Genomic DNA, 18,733 nt, shown 5'->3' with positions numbered 1-18,733 from the left:
AATATGTGGGAGTCCTGGGCAATGGGGGAGAGGCGTGGGGCAGGCGCTGGGGTGCGGTCACGCATGGGGCTAGAGGGGCGTGCGTGAAGGGGGGGTCACGCGTGGGAGCGTGCGTGGGGCGGGAGGAGGGGTGTGGCCGCGCGTGGTGCAGCCAGCTCAGACCCGGCGGCCCCCCGCGCGCGCGCGCGCGCGCGCGCACCCCGGCCTCCCTCGCGTCGCGCGCACGCCGACGCGCCTCGCGCTGCCGGAGCCCGCGGCCCCGCCCCCTGCTGCCCGCCCGCCCGCCCGCGCGCGCCCGCCCGCTCGCTCGCTCCCGCGGCGGCGGAGTCTGAGGGGAGGAGGAAGGAGTCGCGGCAGCCGCCGCCATTACAGGCCGAGCCCGCCCCGAGAGGGACTCGCGCCCCCCCCTCCCCGCCAGCCGCCGCCGCCAGACCCCACCGCCGCCCGGGGAGAAACATGGCGCCGCCGCCGCCACCGCCCCCTCCCGCAGTCCCGGGCCGGACCCGCCGCCGCCAGGGTAGGTATCGCCCCCCCCCTTGCGCCGCCGGGAACAATGGGGCCGGGCCCCACCCCCTGCCGCGGCCTGAGGGGGGAGCCGCCCCCCCCCCCACCGTGGCATGTGGGGAGCGCCCCCCCCTTTCCTGGCATGGGGGGTGGGGAGGGACCCCACACCCACCCCGGCATGTGTGTGTGGGGGGAGCCTGGGGAGCGACCACCCCCCCCCACACACACCGTGGCTTTCGGGGGGGTAGAGAACAGGGAATGACCCCCCCCCCCATCCTCACCCTGCTGTGGGGAGCGGCCCCTTCTCCTGGCATGGGGCGGGGGGCGGGGAGAGTGACCCGCCCCCCTTTCTAGCCCCCTGGGGCCTGAGTGGGGAGGATGGAGCGTGGCTGTCCTCGTCTCTCAGGCCCCGGGAGTGGGGGGGAGGGGAGGGGGACACCCCCCCCGGTCATGGGGGCAGGCGGGCGGTGAACTGCCCCCCCGCCCCTCCACCTGGGCGCCTTGTGGCGCGGGGGGAGTGAGGAGCGGCCTCCTTCAGCCGCCGCCCCCCTGCTTAGCGTGGGGAAATGTGGCCTCGTGTCCTGACCCCCGACCAGGGGCCAGGAAGCAGCCCCCTAGCCCTCGTTGTGGCCCTCGGGGGGGGGGGTTAAATGGGGGAGCCCCCCAGGGCCAGGGAACATCGATCCTCTCACTTCCTTCTAGGTGGCTGTTGCGTCAGTCCCCACCCTCCTGCCAAGGGTTTTCTCCCATCCTTTTTCGCCTGTGTCAAGGGATAGCCCCCTCTCCTGTGCCAGCCGGAGGATGAGGAAGTATCTGTTTGCTGCCAGGGAATATTGTTCACTGTTCCCAGGGTTTTCTCCTAACACCCCTTTACCTCACTCCTCCCATGTCCTAGGGTGGTCTGCTCGACCCTCAGGGCCAGGAGATTTCAAGATCTGTCCCCCTCCTCAGGCACAGTGCTGCAGATTTTAGGCCTCGCCCTCTTTGCTTTGTGCTTTCTAGGGGAGGGGTCCAGAGTAAATTTACCCTCTCTCTTTCAATTATAAATAATTTCTCTGAGCCTGGGGAGGGGAAGGGAAGACCCCTCGTCCCCACAAAAAGAGACCTGATTTTTCCTCTCTTGGCTCCCAGTATCCCCATGCAGATGGAGAATTCTGATTTCCCAGTCGCTGGAATCTCTGGGTTTTGTGACTGGTACTGTAGAGACTCTCTCCTGTCATTTGCCATCGCTGCCCCTCTCCTGTTCATGTGTCTCTTCACGAGTTCGTCTGAGAGCTTGGCCACCTTCGAGCTTCACCCCATAAAATAAGTTTTGTGGTGGGTTAGCGTATGCAGTTGAATGACAAGTGATGGGCACCAGTTTGTCATACCTTCTGTTCTACTAGTCACTGCCCACCATCTCCTACAGAACAAGGGGTCTATCCAGTTCGAGGGCAAAATTTGAGGATCAGAGAGTCCCAGTTGTCTCAGTGAGCTTGTAGTATCCACAGTTAATTGGGAAGCATCAGGCACTAGCTGGTAAAGTGGGGCAGTTGTCCCAAAGGGATTGGAAACTGCAGCTTTAAATGCTTCTCTACATTAAAATAGAATAAATTGACTTTCTTGGAGGGTCATCTCTCTTTATCTGTCCGTTCAGTGCAGACACATATATCCATTTTAGCACATCCTTTGGGGGGTATCAAGCTGAATATGTTTGTAATAACCCTTCCCATAATCAGTTACTAAGGTCCAGTCCTGCTCATATTGAAGTCAACTGGAAACTTATTGACTTCTGTGGCAGCAGGATTGGACCACAGCTCTGAGGGAGCAGTTGTGTGAAGGGCTAGCAAGATTACACTTATCAACATTTGTTTTATCGTCTGCTACTTAGATTAGAAATCAAATCGTGTATGTGTGTATATAATCCTGTGTATCACTGATACATAGTCATGGAATAAAAACATTCCTGTGTGATGTAAATCAAAATAACTTCAGTGATCAGTAGGACAGTCATGAGTTTTTAATTCTAAATGGTGTCAAGGAACATTTAGAAAAGACTGTGAGACAGAAAACACAGTTTCTTTTAGCCAGTTAATTATAATCAGGAAGTTAATATGATCTGCAGTTTCTAAAAGGCCCTTTAGTTTCATTTGCACTCTAGGGCAGAGTTGTGCACCATTTTTGTCTCAGGAATTCAGGTTTATTCTCTTAAAGTGTGAGTCTGTGAGGTCTGAAAATATAGCTAAATGTGGCTTTCCGGAGTGTGGCAGTAAATATTTTCTTAGCATGGTGAACTAAAGGTTTGGACCTGTTTTTTTTGTTTTTTTGTTTTTTTTTACCATCATTCACATTCTTACTTGAAAAAGAAACATTTGTGTATGTTTTTGTGCTTCATTTACATAACAGAATGAGCAGACAGATTTACTAGGGAGCTGATTTTTTTCCCTACTTGCTTGAGCTGATAACTGATTTTGTAAAGACTGTGGGGTGCTGTGAGCTGACATTGAAGGAGGGAAATCAAAGCAAATGATATATTTATATCTGCTTTTGTTCATGTATTGATGGCTTCAAGAATCTGTGGTGGTAACATTTTCTGTGATAGTTACGTGTACCCGTTGGTGTAAGGTGGTGTGTTTTCTGCATAGATTCTGCATTTCTCATCACTGGAACCCCTTTAGTAGAGGTAAAGCTGGGTTAGTGAGGACATTCTATCCAAGGAGTAGGTGATGAAGGTGTGTTCCTAACCATTATTTCTGTGAAAGGAGCTGGGAATTACCAGACCTCTTTGAAAGGCAGCAATAGCCATGTTGATAATTTCTGGTTTTCCTGAATTGTAAAGCTGTTTAGTGTCACATTCTGATTTAAAGTTACTTTTATTTTTTCCAGTCTAGCTTGGACCTCACTTTGTAACACCCAAAGTGCTCAACTCCCAAAGGTGGTGTTGGATAATGAAGGGGGTGGCAGTTTATGTACAATACTGAATGTAAAGTTCTTGTTTTTAATCTGTGTTTTGGTTGCACAGTTCTTGTTTGCATTGAACAGGTGAAATAAAGCACAAACATGCCCTGTTTCATTTTTTTAAGTCATTCAAATGGAAATTAATTCATATTTGGGGGGGAAGGGAAATCCACACTTTTTTGCCTTTGTAATTAAGACTACACATTTTTAAAAAAGACTTAACTTTTCATGCTGAGTCATTGTTGACCCAGTGCTCCAATAGCAAAAATCTGAATGAATGGCTTGAATTACTGCAATTTGTTTCTATATCAATATTCCTGAAAGTGCACAGCCCTCCCTACTTTTTAATGATTATATTCGGAATGTTCATTCTGGAGTTTTGCACGCTTATTATGGAAGATATGTTTTACATTTCACTTGTTCTTCTGTAAACTTAGCAGCTTTCTGTTTCTTGATTATGGAGGGTGGTGGGATTATTGTCAACATTAACGTATTCTCTTGAGCTGTGTGTTAACAGAATTATTGCTTAAAATACTGTGCTCTTCCCATTCTGTTTTCTCCACATGCTACCTTTTGTTAAATTTGGATTCCTTTTCTCTAAATTATCAAGAAATGTTAAAACTACAACTGGCCCTGTTTACCCTAGGATTTTAAAATGTGTTATCTATAACATTTTGAAAACACAGCTTTTTCCTTGTGTATGTCTGGCCTTGGAGACTGCATTTGTAGTGTTGGGTGCACTCCATTGTAGGAACTTGTAGTATTAGGTTTTTTTTCTCAGTGGAAAGCGCAGTGTCTGTCCGGGGGGAAGGCATGGGGAGTTGAGTACAAGGGGAGATAATTTTTGGTAGCCAGAAGACAACACGTTGGACTTCAGACAACCAATCCGAGCACCAAGTTGAACTGCATTTTGAATACATGGCCACTATCCCAAAATACAAGTTGCCATATTGATGCAATCTTTATTTGGACTCTTCTGCAAAGTGAATATAGTGTATTCGGCAAGCATCAGGTCTCTGTGCAACAAAGAAGGGAATAAAATGAGGAGTACTTGTGGCTCCTTAGAGACTAACAAATTTGTTTGGGCATAAGCTTTTGTTTCCACTGCATGCATCCGATGAAGTGGGTTTTAGCCCACGAAAGCTTATGCCCAAATAAATTTGTTAATCTCTAGGGTGCCACAAGTACTCCTTGGTTTTTTTGTGCTGATACAGACTAACACGGCTACCACTCTGAAAGAGAAGAATGAATGTCCCGTCATATGCTCATACCCTGCATTCTAAAAGGCCTAAATGTTTTCCTGCTACAGTTGGTGGTTTGTTTCATATTATAAATTTTTCTGAACAGGCTGTAGTAATTTTTTTAATTTAAGACCTTCCAAAATCTTTTTCTTTAGATAAGCAGTACACCTCTCTAATCACTTGACAGTGTTCCTTTAAATATGAAGGATTATTTCTCCCTTTGGGGACACTGCAGTCATTTTACAGCATCAGATTTTCAGAGATACACTGTACAGTCCACAATATACACCATATCCTGAGTTATGTACTTTGAAAATTAGTCTAACTGATATATAAGTTGACCATGACCAAAACCAATAAGTTTCTTTGTTGCATATTAAAGCAGCATGTTGGAATTGTATTGATTGATTTTTAAATTTTGTTGTAATGACCCTCTAAGAAAACCTTAAAATCCCAGTTTTTCCTTCTCCATAGAAGGTCAATGATGTATAGTTTCATAATCTATTGGAACCTCTGCATGTACTGACACATGGCAGCTGTGTGAGTGATCACACTTTACAGGAATAAAACGAGAAAAATCATTACCATTAATTGCCATAGGCAATTAAAAAGACCTCTTGGTAATTGTTTACAAATGAAAGTGGATAATATGTTACATATGAGATTATTAGACTACCCTCAATGATTCCTAAATCAGGATTTTTAGACAAATAGGGGCTTTTATATCTAGGTAGTGATTTTATGCGGGATAGGATACCTAAATGGACTAGTGATAATTGGCATTTTAATCTGGCCAGATAGAGTTTGGAATGGATGCTTGCTTAGACGGTAGGTGGACTGCTGGCTGATGCTGCTATTGTGATGTAATTTTTAATGGCCTGGATTCATTGATTTATTTCTTTAGCCTGCTGACTGATGTGAGATTCAAGCACTGATTAGTCAGTAAAAGAATGCAAATGAACCCATTTGATAAATGTAAAAAAAAAAAAAACTGCTGTGAGGACTAGCAGTGGGCCTGTGAAATTGGCATTTGCCCAGTAAACAGTCATTGAATACAAATGCTTAGAAGGTGGTGGGTTTAGCTCCAGTGGCCAGTGAATTTGAGGTCTGCATGACTGAGGTTAGTGTCTTTGTCTTGTTTATGCCCAGATCAGTTTGCAGTGTGACAAGGTGATGTTTACCTTTGTCATATGTAATAGTTTGAAGTTTTATACAACAGTGTCCTCTGGGTTCTAATTCAAGGTCTGTCTTCTAGTGGCATATGGTACTGGAATGAGAAAAGTGTTGTAATAAATATGCTTACAGAACAGTATATGTTATTACTTGTACTTTGATTCTTGTGTTTGTTTTTCTCTGTCCTGATTTTTTTTTTTAAATTATTTTCTCCTGATCTGGATTATCCAAATTTTTGGTGGTTTCAATTTTTTGAGTCCATTGGAAGTTGTTGAAAATAAACTAAAATCTGATTTTTTTTGGCCTACCACAATCCAGAGTGCTTGTTATCAAATATGATGGTGCACATCTAGTGCCCTTGGTTATGCTATCACAGTTGCTTTTTTTTAAACCCCCCCCCACCCCCCCACTCCTCGAGGTGTAGTGTGTGGAAATATGTGCCTATGGATTTGTGAGCAAGATTAAGACCATAATCCAATCAAATGGCCTTAATCTCTGATATTTTGGTAAAGTACTCTTTTTAGCCATCGGGGTCATCCACATTCTTGATGAAACCATGATGATTCTTCATTTCCCCTTCTTTTATTGCTGCTGTCTCTTGGCCCTGCATCTCAGTTTCCATCTTTCTGCAAATAGCAGGACAGGATGACTACCCCCTCCCCCCCAATCCATCAGTGCTGCTCAATTGGCTGGAGGGGTCACAGTTTAGCAATGCTTTGCATATTCCTTTCTCTCCCCTCCCAGGAGCAGTCTGCTGCCTCTGAAGTGCTTCCAGCGTTTGTCTCTCACATAGCAGTGCAAAGCTGTTTTATTAGATCTTTGAGCCAGCCGTACTTATTTCTGACCCTTACCTGTCGCTTTTTTGCTGCTACCCTCTTAATCTTGATGACAATTTTCCAAGTGTTTTCTTAAGAGTTTTTTAATATCCTTTTGAATCCTCATCTGATTAGGATGAAATTTTAATATCAGTTTTGTCTGTCGACTATTTAATACATTGGCATTTGTTCTTCATAGTTGTAATGTGCCCTAATTTTAGTTATTTGTGAAAGGGTGAGGACAAAATGTGGTGACAGGAGATTGGAAGGAGTAAGGCTGTAATGGAACAGTTCACTAAAGATCTGACACCCTGGAATATTGCTCTTGATGCTGCTAGATCTAGTTTTTATTCTAATTTTTACGTCTTTTTTTTTGGGGTGCGTGTGTGTGGGGTGGGGGGGTTAATGTTACATTTCTATTTGCAAACAAAAGCCCTGCCTTCACATTTCTCTACTGTGATTGGCTCTGACTGCAGTCTGACATTTCACTCTTGATTATTAGAGAATTTTTCTCTTTCCTAATGAATGTATTCGATGGGCACCATGCATTCAGTAACTTGTCCCTTGGATCCCTGCTCTTTTAAACTCGTTAAGGATTTTCACATTTAATTGGTACCTGGTACTCATATTCTTCTTTTATCTTGCCTTTCAAAAGTTGGTTATACTTTTAAAGAAATTTTCCTTGCAGTCTGGGATTTCTAATTTTAGGACAGTGTCACCCAGGCTTTTCTTAGCTAATCAGTCACTGGTCCATTTATCTCAATTCCTTTGATGTGTCCAGTGTGATTTTAGAGCGGGCCTATAGTAGTGAAGCTGCGTTGGTCCACAGAGTTAATGCTCTTACATGGCTGTGGTTTCAGGGTAGGCTGTAGTAATGAAGCTGCGTTCCTCCTCTCTGCTAATGCTCTTACATGCACCGATAACAGGGCTGTATCTATAATTTCTTTTGGATATTTCAGAAGCCTTTGATATGCTGCTTTGACCATGACACTTTGTCAGCTTGCCTTGAATCCTATGTGCTGGTTACTGGGGATGCAACAGTGTGATCTAATATATAGGGGATAACAGGCAGTCTGGTAGCAGACTGAGGTGAAGCTGATCATCTTGGTAAAAATAGCAGACTGTTGTTTGAATTAAACAGTATATCGGGGTACAGGGGAAACTTACAAATTACTCATCTACCCAAGTATCAGGAAAACCAGTAAGTTGACTACCAAAAGTTGCTGCTGGGTAGTATATACTAGACTTTTGAGCTATGAACCTGGGATCTGTTATGCCTTATAATTTTATTTCTAACAATATTTTCAATGTATTCAGGTTTTAATTGTCCTCTTACAGATAACTGCTGGGGCCTTCTGCATTCTCTTTCACTTTACTTCTATGTACTATTCTGTAACCCTTGCCTGTCTTTCAGTTTACATGTTGCTGTGCGTTTAGTTCAAATCTTTGGTTCTAATAATGCTATGCCTGTTTTCCTGTTGTCATCAGACATGCGTAGAAATGTGAAAATTGCTCATTTCCAGTATAATGGTTGTGCTGTTTCAAGGTCTTGCCATTAGTTCTGGAAAAACCTCTTCCTATTGACAGTAACATTTTCGTGTCTTGGTCTCTTTACAAGATTCCTGTCTTCAGTAAACCCTTCCCACTTTGTATCTGAGTGTACCTTCGTCTTGGAAGCAGAGCTAGAATATATTGTCCTCTGTTGAAGCTGTGACCCAGACACACACACTGGTGTATCTTTCATTATTGATTATCAGGTAAATGGTCTAAAATTTGAAATGATACTGTTCTGTCCCACGCACATCAGGAGGTATATTTGAACTAAAATAGCTTATTTTAGGACTTGCTTTGCCATGCTGACCCCATTAACTTGTGACTTCAGACTTTCTTTGCTAGAGCGGAGAAACGGGTGTCTTGGGTCTCTGACTATCTTTCTGCCATGAGATGCACAGAATAGTTACAGTTGCTAGTTCAGAATAGTTACAGTTGCTAGTTCATTTTTATCATCTGTCCCAGGAGTGATCTTGAACTCTTATTCTAGTTGCAGGTAGAGGGGGAGAATGTGCTTTTTTTCTTCTATAAGGGCTTACTTCCCTTCCAGATACTTCCATTCACTTCAACAGGAGTTGGATCAGGCCCTAAGCTGTTAACACACAGAGCCTAATTCTGCTCCCTGCATACAGCGCTTTTGTTAGAATGCAGGGGAGTTCCACTTGCTGAGGAATTGCAGAATAGGGTAGGACCCGCAATAATTTGCTAAATATAATGCTTTTTTTTTCAAGGTGAGAGAGAGCTATCACTTAAGGAGGCAGAGGGTGTACCTATGGGTGGATGGCCAGATCAGATGCTGGGGACACCAGGTGATCTTCATGGTGACACCTTTCCCACAATTTCCCATAGCAGAACAGTAATACTTATGCTTTCATCTGTGCACTGACACACACTCCTTTTGAATATTAAAAGGGAAGTAACCTAGACAACCCTAGATATTACACTGGAAAAAAGGAACCAGATATATCAAAATCTATGCCTCTTCGTTTGATTATTTTATTTGTTAACCTTTGGAGTCTATTATATTTTTGAGCAAATATTAGACTATTGAATGCTTTAGGACAAATTAGATTGTCAGCTTGCTACGATTGAATCTCTAATGTTCATGTTGTAGAAGTATAAACATGTCATGGTAAACAGTAGATGTTTCAATAGTTTTTTCAATAGATGTTATAGTAAGGTATTTATCTGTTAAATTAATATTCGAGTAATGCAGGTAGTATCCTGTAGGTATTCTGACCTTACTTTGCTATAAAAGATGCTAGCTTTTAGGTCCCACAAAAACAGTCACAACAAGATAACTTAATACTAAGAGAGCCTGCAAAGGCCAATGAATTAAAAGTATTTGTTAAATTAACCTCTTTCCCTCTCTCCCCCTTTTGGACTTCTGGGTGTATAACGGTAAACAGAACATATGTGTTCTGATAGGCAGTAGTGTCCAGTGACGAGCTCATGTTCCGGATAACATCCCTTTCTAGACAGATGCTAAACTGGAGTTGAGGACATCAGTCAAGTGGTGTAAACAAATTATCTGCTTCTGTGTACATAGCTTGTTGGTGTCAGATTTGAAATGCCTGCATTTCTTGGAGACATAGTTTTGAATTCCATCGGGGTGACCATTTAGCTTCCCATATGTTTTGTGGGTTGGTTTTTTTTTGTGAAACCTGAATAACTAAGGTCCCATCAGTACTGGTGGACATTAAAGACTTTTTTTGGACTTTTTTTTGTAAGAGATGGGGTTGCCTCTGCCTTTTCTCCCTCTACTTCCAAATGTTGCTTTGTGTTGTGTGCACCTACTGGCTGCTGCTCTACACCACAAGGTGACTGTTTCAGTGCTGTTCATATATTTTTTAAAGAACTTTGGGATCTGTCAGGTTGAAAGGTGCTACGGAGAGGTTTCTCAAACATTTACAGAGTGGCATGTACTTTAATAGCATGTTTTCCTTCTCATTCACAGTCAAGCGGACCACTTCCCTTATGATTCAGGGTCACTTACTATCTCTGTAGAAAATTCAACAATTTTTTACATAAAACAAATTAGAAAAGTGATTAATACATTTTTAGTTTTTTTTTAATGAGATTTAGAATTTGAAATGAGGAAGAGAGGGCAACACAGGCTGACCGCCAACTCTTCAAGGGCTACCAATGGTCTGTGTGCCATACTTCGGAAACCTGTGCACTGTGGAATAATGTAGTATGGCTGTAAATGTGTTTTAAAGACCAGTATACTACGTAGGTTCCAAAGTCTCTTAGAAGGTTCTACTGAACTTTGATTTACTTTCTAATATTCCCAGAACCTCACCCAAAATCTTATTTAATTGATGTTCCCACAGATATAGCCTAAAATGAGCATGTGATCTGTAGTTCAGAAGTTGGTATCTCTCATGGTGGCAGCGGAAAAAACAGTCAATGGTGGACAGATACATGGAGTTATTGAAATTATCCTTCTATTTTGGACACAATGTAATCTCTGGTGTGGCTTGGCAGGCCTTTTAATTTTGTTTTCTTGATCTTCATATGGAATTGATATGTTAGGGTGAGTGTTCCTGTAGGCCTTGATTGGCGCAGAATTACACACACAATAGAGCAGCTCAGTGATGTACAAGACAAAATAAATCTACTAATAAAATTGTATACATCACTACTAAGTGTTCCCAAGTCTGAAGAGCAGCTTTTTTAGAAGTAAAGTTTGTCTATCCTGTTAAGTTTTAAGTAAGGATTCTTTGCTTGTGTATTGATCTGTGGGAATTTCAGTGACTAACAAAAACAGCACTCTAGACGTGTAGCAAATGGTGGTTAGATGTAGAAAGTGGCAGGTATGGTTATGAAGACTTCACACGTACTGGTGGAAAATATGGAATGTGCAAAGTCAAACTTTGCTTCCATTTGAAATAAGTGTTTCTACTTTCTTTCGAGCACTGTGAACAAACAGTAATCCCAAGGATTTGTATAAATTATCAGTAGGATAGTTGAGAGAAAGGGGATTCTCTCTCTCCTTCGGTGTTGAGTTCCTGGATTTATTCAGCCTCCAAGTTGGGGCAGGGACTGTAGAAGTCCTACAGGGAGTGAACATCCACAGTTAGGATGATTACCCTGATTTTGGCTGAACAGCAGTGTGCTGTGTACTGTTCAGAGCATGGTGGGAATTCCATCTGTTTACTGTCCGAGACTTCATCGCTCTCGTGCAACCAGATGCCTTTCTTGGCCACATGCACTCTAGAAAGTCAAATTCTGCTGTCTTTGACTGGTAGAGATCTGGAGTTACCCATAAGTTTGGTGATACTCTGAATTTACATTGGACAGAATTTTGTTCTTTCAGTTTGGGACCCCCATTGTATTTTCTCCTCTAAAACAAGTCTGAATTTACCTAAGCTAAATAGACGATAGAAGCAACTGAATGGTTTCAGACATTTGAAAAGAAGTTGAAACACTTATCATAAATCTATATCTAAGTTTTGTGGATAGCTCATAATGTGATGAGAGCTGGGGGCAGGGTTACAAGTGGTTTGTTCATAACGTATAGGGTTCTAATGACATCCCCCCACCTCTGGGGGGAGATATAGTTACAATCTTAACACTCAGATTTTTTCATTTGGGAATTCTTTACATAGAAATTTTTGTCTAATGTTAAAGTGAGGTGTTACAAAAGCCATGGCTTAAAGTAGCAGTTTTGTTTACATTGTGTAATGAGCATTGTCGCTCTTCTTCCTTATAATTTAAGGTGAATCAGGCTAGATTCAAATGCATCCCTATAAGAGATGAAGTAGGGGCTTTTCATGTAGCTGGTATAATTTGAAGTTTAATTTCTACAGTGCGTTTCTGTAAAAAGATTAACTGGCACTGAGAGGAGAGAAAGAATGGCTTTGAGGAGAAGGGGGGATGACAATAGGGTTCAGAAACATCAGAGTAGAGCAGAACATAAGTTTTGCTGTACAATGGTTTGCTTAAGTGTCCATAAGCCAGTCTGGAAGTCACAACCCAGATATGGTCAGGCTGTCAACTGGTATAATGGGAATTTCTGCATTATTTTACAAGCATCTATCTCTGGATCTTTGATACTAAAGCATAGTAACATTAGCAGATAAACTAATTTCGAGCTGCCACTTTTCAGTTTTGGTTTTGGGAAGCCCATTTTTATAAAACCTCTCATTTAAATAGATGCTGTGATTAAAGTTGAGCTAAATGAGCAAATAGACTGAGGTGAGAAATGGGTGGTAATCCCATTAAGCTTTAATTTTCTACTGCCGCATGTTCCCTTCCCTTAAAACCTCCATCTACCTTTAACATAAGCCATATCTCCACTGGGACTGAAACTTAGTTAACTATGTTTAACTCAGGTCCAACTAAATTGGTATTTAACACAGTATGACTGGCCAGCATGGATGAGGCTAAATTATTAGTATGACACTGTTTTCTTTTTTAAAAAACGTGATTCTTATGCAATTTTGCCTCATCCTTGCTGACTCATGAAAGCATGTTAGGAAATAGTTTGTTGAATTTTGCTTTAAACTTGAGTCATAGGTAGGAATCTTAAATCCAGTTTAAGGGAATATAGATAATGGAAAAGTTTCTAAGCTGAAACCAAATTAAAAAGTTAAAAATGCTTTTCTTCATTTTTGGTGAAATGGCAATACCAGAAGAGGGATACCACCCTCATAATGGAGAACTTCATGCTTAATCCTGAGAAGTAACTTGTTGGTTTGTGTTCTGAATCATTAGGTTTGAAATCCCTTATGCATTTTTAGAACACCTTGTGCCTGTAGGATACTCTAGTTACCCCAAACCCAGGGTAAACAAATCTGGAGGTGAAATAGCCGTTTTATTCCCTTCATCGTTCAAATGCAGGTACAACTCACTTGAATCAAAATTCTTGGAGCACATTCACTTATTCTGTGAGTCCAAGAAGCAACACTAACTTGAGCTTTTTGCTAGTCTGTAATCTTACAGACATCAAAGGCTTCCAAGAGGAGCTGATAGAGTGGTGAGTTTCACAAGACTCATTGTCCTGAGAGACTTCAGCATCAATATGGACACTCCCTCTGATATGATAAGTCCCAAAACTCCAGTCTGAACACTGCACCCTGGGTGTTTCTAATGTGTTTATAATTTTCTGTAAACTCATCATCAAGCCCTCCATGGGATTGGCCCAAGCTATTTGTGAGATCTCTACTCCCTTCACAAGAACACCCACAAGAATGATATGCCACTGCAGTAATGAAACTATCAGCCAGTAGGGAGAGGCTTGAGGGTATGGGAGACAGAATGTTCACAGGAGCTTTACCTGTGCTATGGAGCTCTTGCAAGTGATGACAATGACCAGAGAACTGGCCACTCGGACATAATTGCAAAATTCATGTCTTCAGTTAAGCTTTCCTTCAGTTTTCTCATACCTACGCATACAACACACTTATTCATGCAAACCTAAACAAGCAGAAAAACTCCAAACGAAATCTATAAACTAATCAAGCTACTTTTGCTTGCATTGTTTCTGTACTTAGCTCTTTGAGAGTTGCTTAGGTGCCACAGAGATGGGGACAATGCATTGTTGTTAACTGTTTTGCGTATAGTATAAATGTCCAAAGCTTTTGTGAATCCTGATATACTCTTGGCCAATGTCTTGTGGCCTGGGATTACTGAGTGTTTTTTTTAAATCCTTTTATCAGTTTCAAATTTGTTACGTTACAACTCTGTTTGGTATCCCCTTGTTCTTGTATTAGGAGGGTAAATGGAGTGTGTGATAAGCCTGTTAACCATTCGTTATTTTTTAAGAAGTGCTAAGATAAAATTTTCAAAAGCACGAAAGTTCTATGAGAGCTAAGCAAGATTTAAGCTCCTCAGTGCATGTCACTTTTGAAAATGGGACAAAGTCAGGCTCTTTAAAAAATGTTACCCCATATCTTTATATCTTTCGTCTACAGAAGTCTTTCTCTTCTGCTAATCACTTTTTGTGATCGCTCTCTGGACCTGTTCAGTTTCTGCTGAGTTCTTTTTGGAACAGGTGACCATAACTGAACGCAGTATGCAAGCCGAGGGAGTACCATTTGATTTATATAATGCAGTTATACCTCAAGTATTCTCCATTTCTTAACAGAAAGAAATGTTTGTTTGGTTTGTAACCATTGAGACTGTTATGTCCTATTCCCTTCCCCATCCTGTAGTCTCAAGGAAACCCTGATTCTCTAAAGTGAAATGTAACCCTGATAACTGAATACAAACTCCAGAAGTACTTGGGTGTTACTGTGATGGATATGTTAGCAATACCTAGCTTGGAGTAAATGTAATGTGTGCAAATGTCTTTCATGTTGTGTAGTTTTTAATGTGAAACGTAAGTGACAATTACACATTGGGGGCTGACCTCTGGGAGGGGCACTGACATACTTGTTTTTTACATTAATGCAAAACATGCCCTTCTAGTGACATAAGATACTGTTGAAATGAATCTCCTGCCTGAAAGTTTTGTTAGCTTTAGTGGCTTCTACCTTAAATATATTGCATCTAGTGGATTGTTTTCTTACAGCCTAAATGTTTGTTGCCTGTACTGATGAAAGCTTCAGAAGATTCTTTTTGTATGAAAGAAAATGTCTCTAGCCACTTGTCAATTGCTCAGTTCCTGTTCCTGCTAGCAGAGCTTTTCTGTAGCTCAGCTATTAAATTTATGGCTGTCGGTTCAGTAGCTAAAACCTGGTCATTATCTATGTGATTATAGTTGCAGGGGTCTTAAGTAATCATTAGGAACAATAGACTTACCTGTCTCCTTGAGGAACATCTTTGTCCTGTGAACAAACTGGTGGAGGTGCAGCTTCCAGATTGAGAGATACTGCTTAACTAGAGCCTGTTTTCTTCCCTTCAGAGAATTTTAATGACCCAGCCAGGGGAGGAGTCCAGGCCGCTTGGCTGTTGTCCGAGTATTCCACGATCTGAGTTGTGAGATATTATATGGCACTTAGATATCACAGTGATAGGGTCCTTAGAAATGCCTGAGATAGCTAGCTAGTAGCAGAATACCTCAAATTATTTGGTGGTGCTGTGACTTCTAAATGTTTAGGGCATGATTCTGCCACTCTTACATACCTTACCCTGCAATTAGTCCCATTAGAGTCAATGGGACACCTTGCAGTTAAATATTACTCAAAATGACTAAAAGTGGCAGAATGGGCTCTTCATTTTAAGTGTTCAGCTTGCTTGTTAGTATGTTTTGAAGTAGAAATCAGGGCTTCTGTTATCAGTTGCAAACAGCAGGTTCACTTACAATTTTTTTTTCAAAAGTCTAGAGTAAAGAATCTGAGTCTGTTGTGCAATCTGACATTTTATTTGGCAGCCATGTAGATGCAGACCCTTCAATAACAAGGTCATTTCTGAAGAATATTTAGGGGCTGAAAATTTGGGACGTTTTCTTGTTTGGTAATGCATATAGTTTTGCAGCAGCTTTGTTTAAAATGTAACTTTTGGTCTGTAATGGAAACAAAATTCTAATTTACTGTTACGTTAGATTGCAACACTGGACTTAGTGTGACTAGAGACTGGAACACTGCAAAGCTCTAGCTATTTGTACATTTTTCGATGCTGCGCATTGGAAGGTGTTTTTGTTTGTTTGTTGAGTTTTAGGGGAAGGCTTGATAGTTAAATGTATTTAATCCACTTAATGACAGGCCGGAATCCTTATATCCCTCCCCTTGTTTTCATAGCTCTGGAATGTGGACAGATGACTTCCAAAGTTCAGGTAATAATTTATAATGATGCTGCTAGCATGATTTAACAGGGTTTAACTTTTTTAAAAAAAATCCCTCAATATATGAGAATGGAAAACGAGATATGAAGTTTCAGTGTTTTCAAAGCACTTAATCAAGGTGACTTAACTGGTTCAAAAGCAGAACCAAGGTGAATTATTCATTCCTTAATGCTATGTTAATTTTAGGGTTCTTTTCATTTAAAACAACCACTTTGTTCAAAGGCAGCTAGGTTTATAATTAGATTTCATATCTTTTATACAAATTAAAACAATATTAACTGAGTAGATGTTGGGTGAAGTTCTGGTATTGGTGAAAGCCCCATTGCCTTGGTCATTAAAAATTATACTGCACAAAGTATTCTAGGTAATAGTCTTGTATGGGCCAGAGAGTGTGGGGCGAACAAGAGTCAATCTAGATGACTTAAGAGGTTTCTTTTATCTTTTTATTTCTATAATACTCATAACTGCCAAAAATATAATGAAGGTACTGTTCATTCATATCTGATAATGAAATCCATCAATAGATACTCGGAATTTGAAGGACTCTTCTTAAATTTCAGCTGTGTGTTGCCCCCGTAATAGCTTAATAAACTTTTAAAGTGAAAGTAGTTCAAAACTACACTAACATGTTTAAAGGCAAATAGAACAGGAGTGCTTTTGGTACCTTAGACTAACAGATTTATTTGAGCATAAGCTTTCGTGGGTTATAGCCCACTTCATCAGATGCATAGAATGGAACATATAGTAAGAAGATATATATACCTACAGAGAACATGAAAAGCTGGAACTTGCCATACCAACTCTAAGAGGCTAATTAATTAAGATGAGCTATTATCAGCAGGAGAAAAAAAACTTTTGTAGTGTTAATCAAGATGGCCCATTTCGGACAGTTGACAAGAAGGTGTGAGGATACTTAACATGGGGAAATAGATTCAATTTGTGTAATGACCCAGCCACTCCCAGTCTTTATTCAAGCCCAAGTTAATGGTATCTAGTTTGGAAATTAATTCAAGTTCAGCAGTTTCTCGTTGGAGTCTGCTTCTTATTATATGTTCCATTCTATGCATCTAATGAAGTGGGCTGTAGTCCACGAAAGCTTATGCTCAAATAATTTGTTAGTCTCTAAGGTGCCACAAGTACTCCTGTTCTTTTTGTGGATACAGACTAACACGGCTGCTACTCTGAAACCTGTCACTGTGTTTAAAGGCCTGGTTTTTGTGTTACTGTTTTCATGTTTAGCATGTACACAAGGGTTGAAAGCAACATGGCAGGGCTTGGTCATAGTTGTGCCCAAATATACAAAGATAACCTAATAGCATTGTGAGATGGGAAAAGTGGTTTTCTGCACTGGAGTGGGGCATCTGTGCCTCTTGGAAGCTGAGGCCACTGTAGAAGTACTGTGGCCAGCCACCCCTCTGTGAAGGCATTTTTGCTGTATAGGAAATAGCCTATTACTGTCTTGGTGTGTGGCTGTTGAAAGAGAAATTATATCAATACAGTCATTTTTAGACTGCTGATTAATTTTGTTCCTTTTGGAATATGATGGCTTTTGTGCAGAATTGCCTGTGCTTGTGTGCTTTTATTTGAAATTAGAGTTAACTCTTAATTCACTTTTGTCACTTTTTCCACTTCATATCTCCTGCAGTCTTTTAATAAAATTGGAACTAGTCAAACTCAGAGCTCAGGTTTTGGGTCCAGTAGAGGCTGGGAACACTGTGGAGGAAGCAAGGCTATGTTTTTTGGAGAAGGAAGTGCCTCCTTTCAATCTATAGCTGTACCACCAGTGCCCAGGCTGGGTACTGTGGGAATCAAGTACAGCCTAATGCAGACTTTGGGGAGGTGATATTGTATTAAATTGAGCTCCCATAGATTGCAATTGCAGGCTGATCTCCAACTTTGTCTAGCCAAAATCATTGAAAAGTGGTGTGTAAGCTCCAGCACCTAACCTGCTGACCTAGTAGGACCTTCACTAAGCTGTCATGGGAAAAGAGGGAAGGTTCGCTCATGGATTGGTAACTGGTTAAAAGATAGGAAACAAAGGGTAGGTATAAATGGTCAGTTTTCAGAATGGAGAGAGGTAAATGGTGGTGTCCCCTAGGGTCTGTACTGGGACCTGTCCTATTCAACATATTCATAAATGATCTGGAAAAAGGGGTAAACAGTGAGGTGGCAAAATTTGCAGATGATACAAAACTACTCAAGATAGTTAAGTCCCGGGCAGAGTGCAAAGAGCTACAAAAGGATCTCTCAAAACTGGGTGACTGGGCAACAAAATGGCAGATGAAATTCAGTGCTGATAAATGCAAAGCAATGCACACTGGAAAACATAATCCCAAGTATACATATAAAATGTTGGGGTCTAAATTAGCTGTTACCACTCAAGAAAGAGATCTTGGAGTCATTGTGGGTAGTTCTCTGAAAACATCCACCCAATGTGCATTGGCAGTCAAAAAAGTGAACAGAATGTTGGGCATCATTAAGAAAGGGAGAGATAATAAGCCAGAAAATATCATATTGCCTCTTTATAAATCCATGGTACGCCCACATCTTGAATACTGCGTGCAGATTTGGTTGCCCCATTTCAAAAAGGATATATTGGAATTCGAAAAGGTTCAGAAAAGGGCAACAAAAATTATTAGGGGTATGGAATGGCTTCTGTATGAGGAGAGATTAATAAAACTGGGACTTTTCAGCTTGGAAAAGAGACAACTAAGGGCGTCTATAAAATCATGACTGGTGTGGTGAAAGTAAATAAGGAAGTGTTGTTTACTCGTTCTCATAAC

The 18,733-nt window shown here is 41.3% G+C and overlaps 1 protein-coding gene across 1 annotated transcript in view; it reads left to right on the top strand.

Moving 5' to 3' along the window:
* Positions 1-284: 284 nt before the first annotated feature.
* The window catches only part of ARHGAP35 (Rho GTPase activating protein 35), a 104,002-nt gene continuing 85,553 nt past the window's right edge, over positions 285-18,733 (top strand). The window contains exon 1 of the mRNA XM_037884294.2: positions 285-517. The gene's annotated coding sequence lies outside the window, so the exon portion shown is untranslated. The remainder of the gene's footprint in view (positions 518-18,733) is intronic.

Source organism: Chelonia mydas, chromosome 23 (genome assembly GCF_015237465.2).
Source record: "Chelonia mydas isolate rCheMyd1 chromosome 23, rCheMyd1.pri.v2, whole genome shotgun sequence".
In the NCBI taxonomy this organism is placed as follows: Eukaryota; Metazoa; Chordata; order Testudines; family Cheloniidae; genus Chelonia; species Chelonia mydas.
This window is presented reverse-complemented; position numbering and strand designations above follow the sequence as displayed.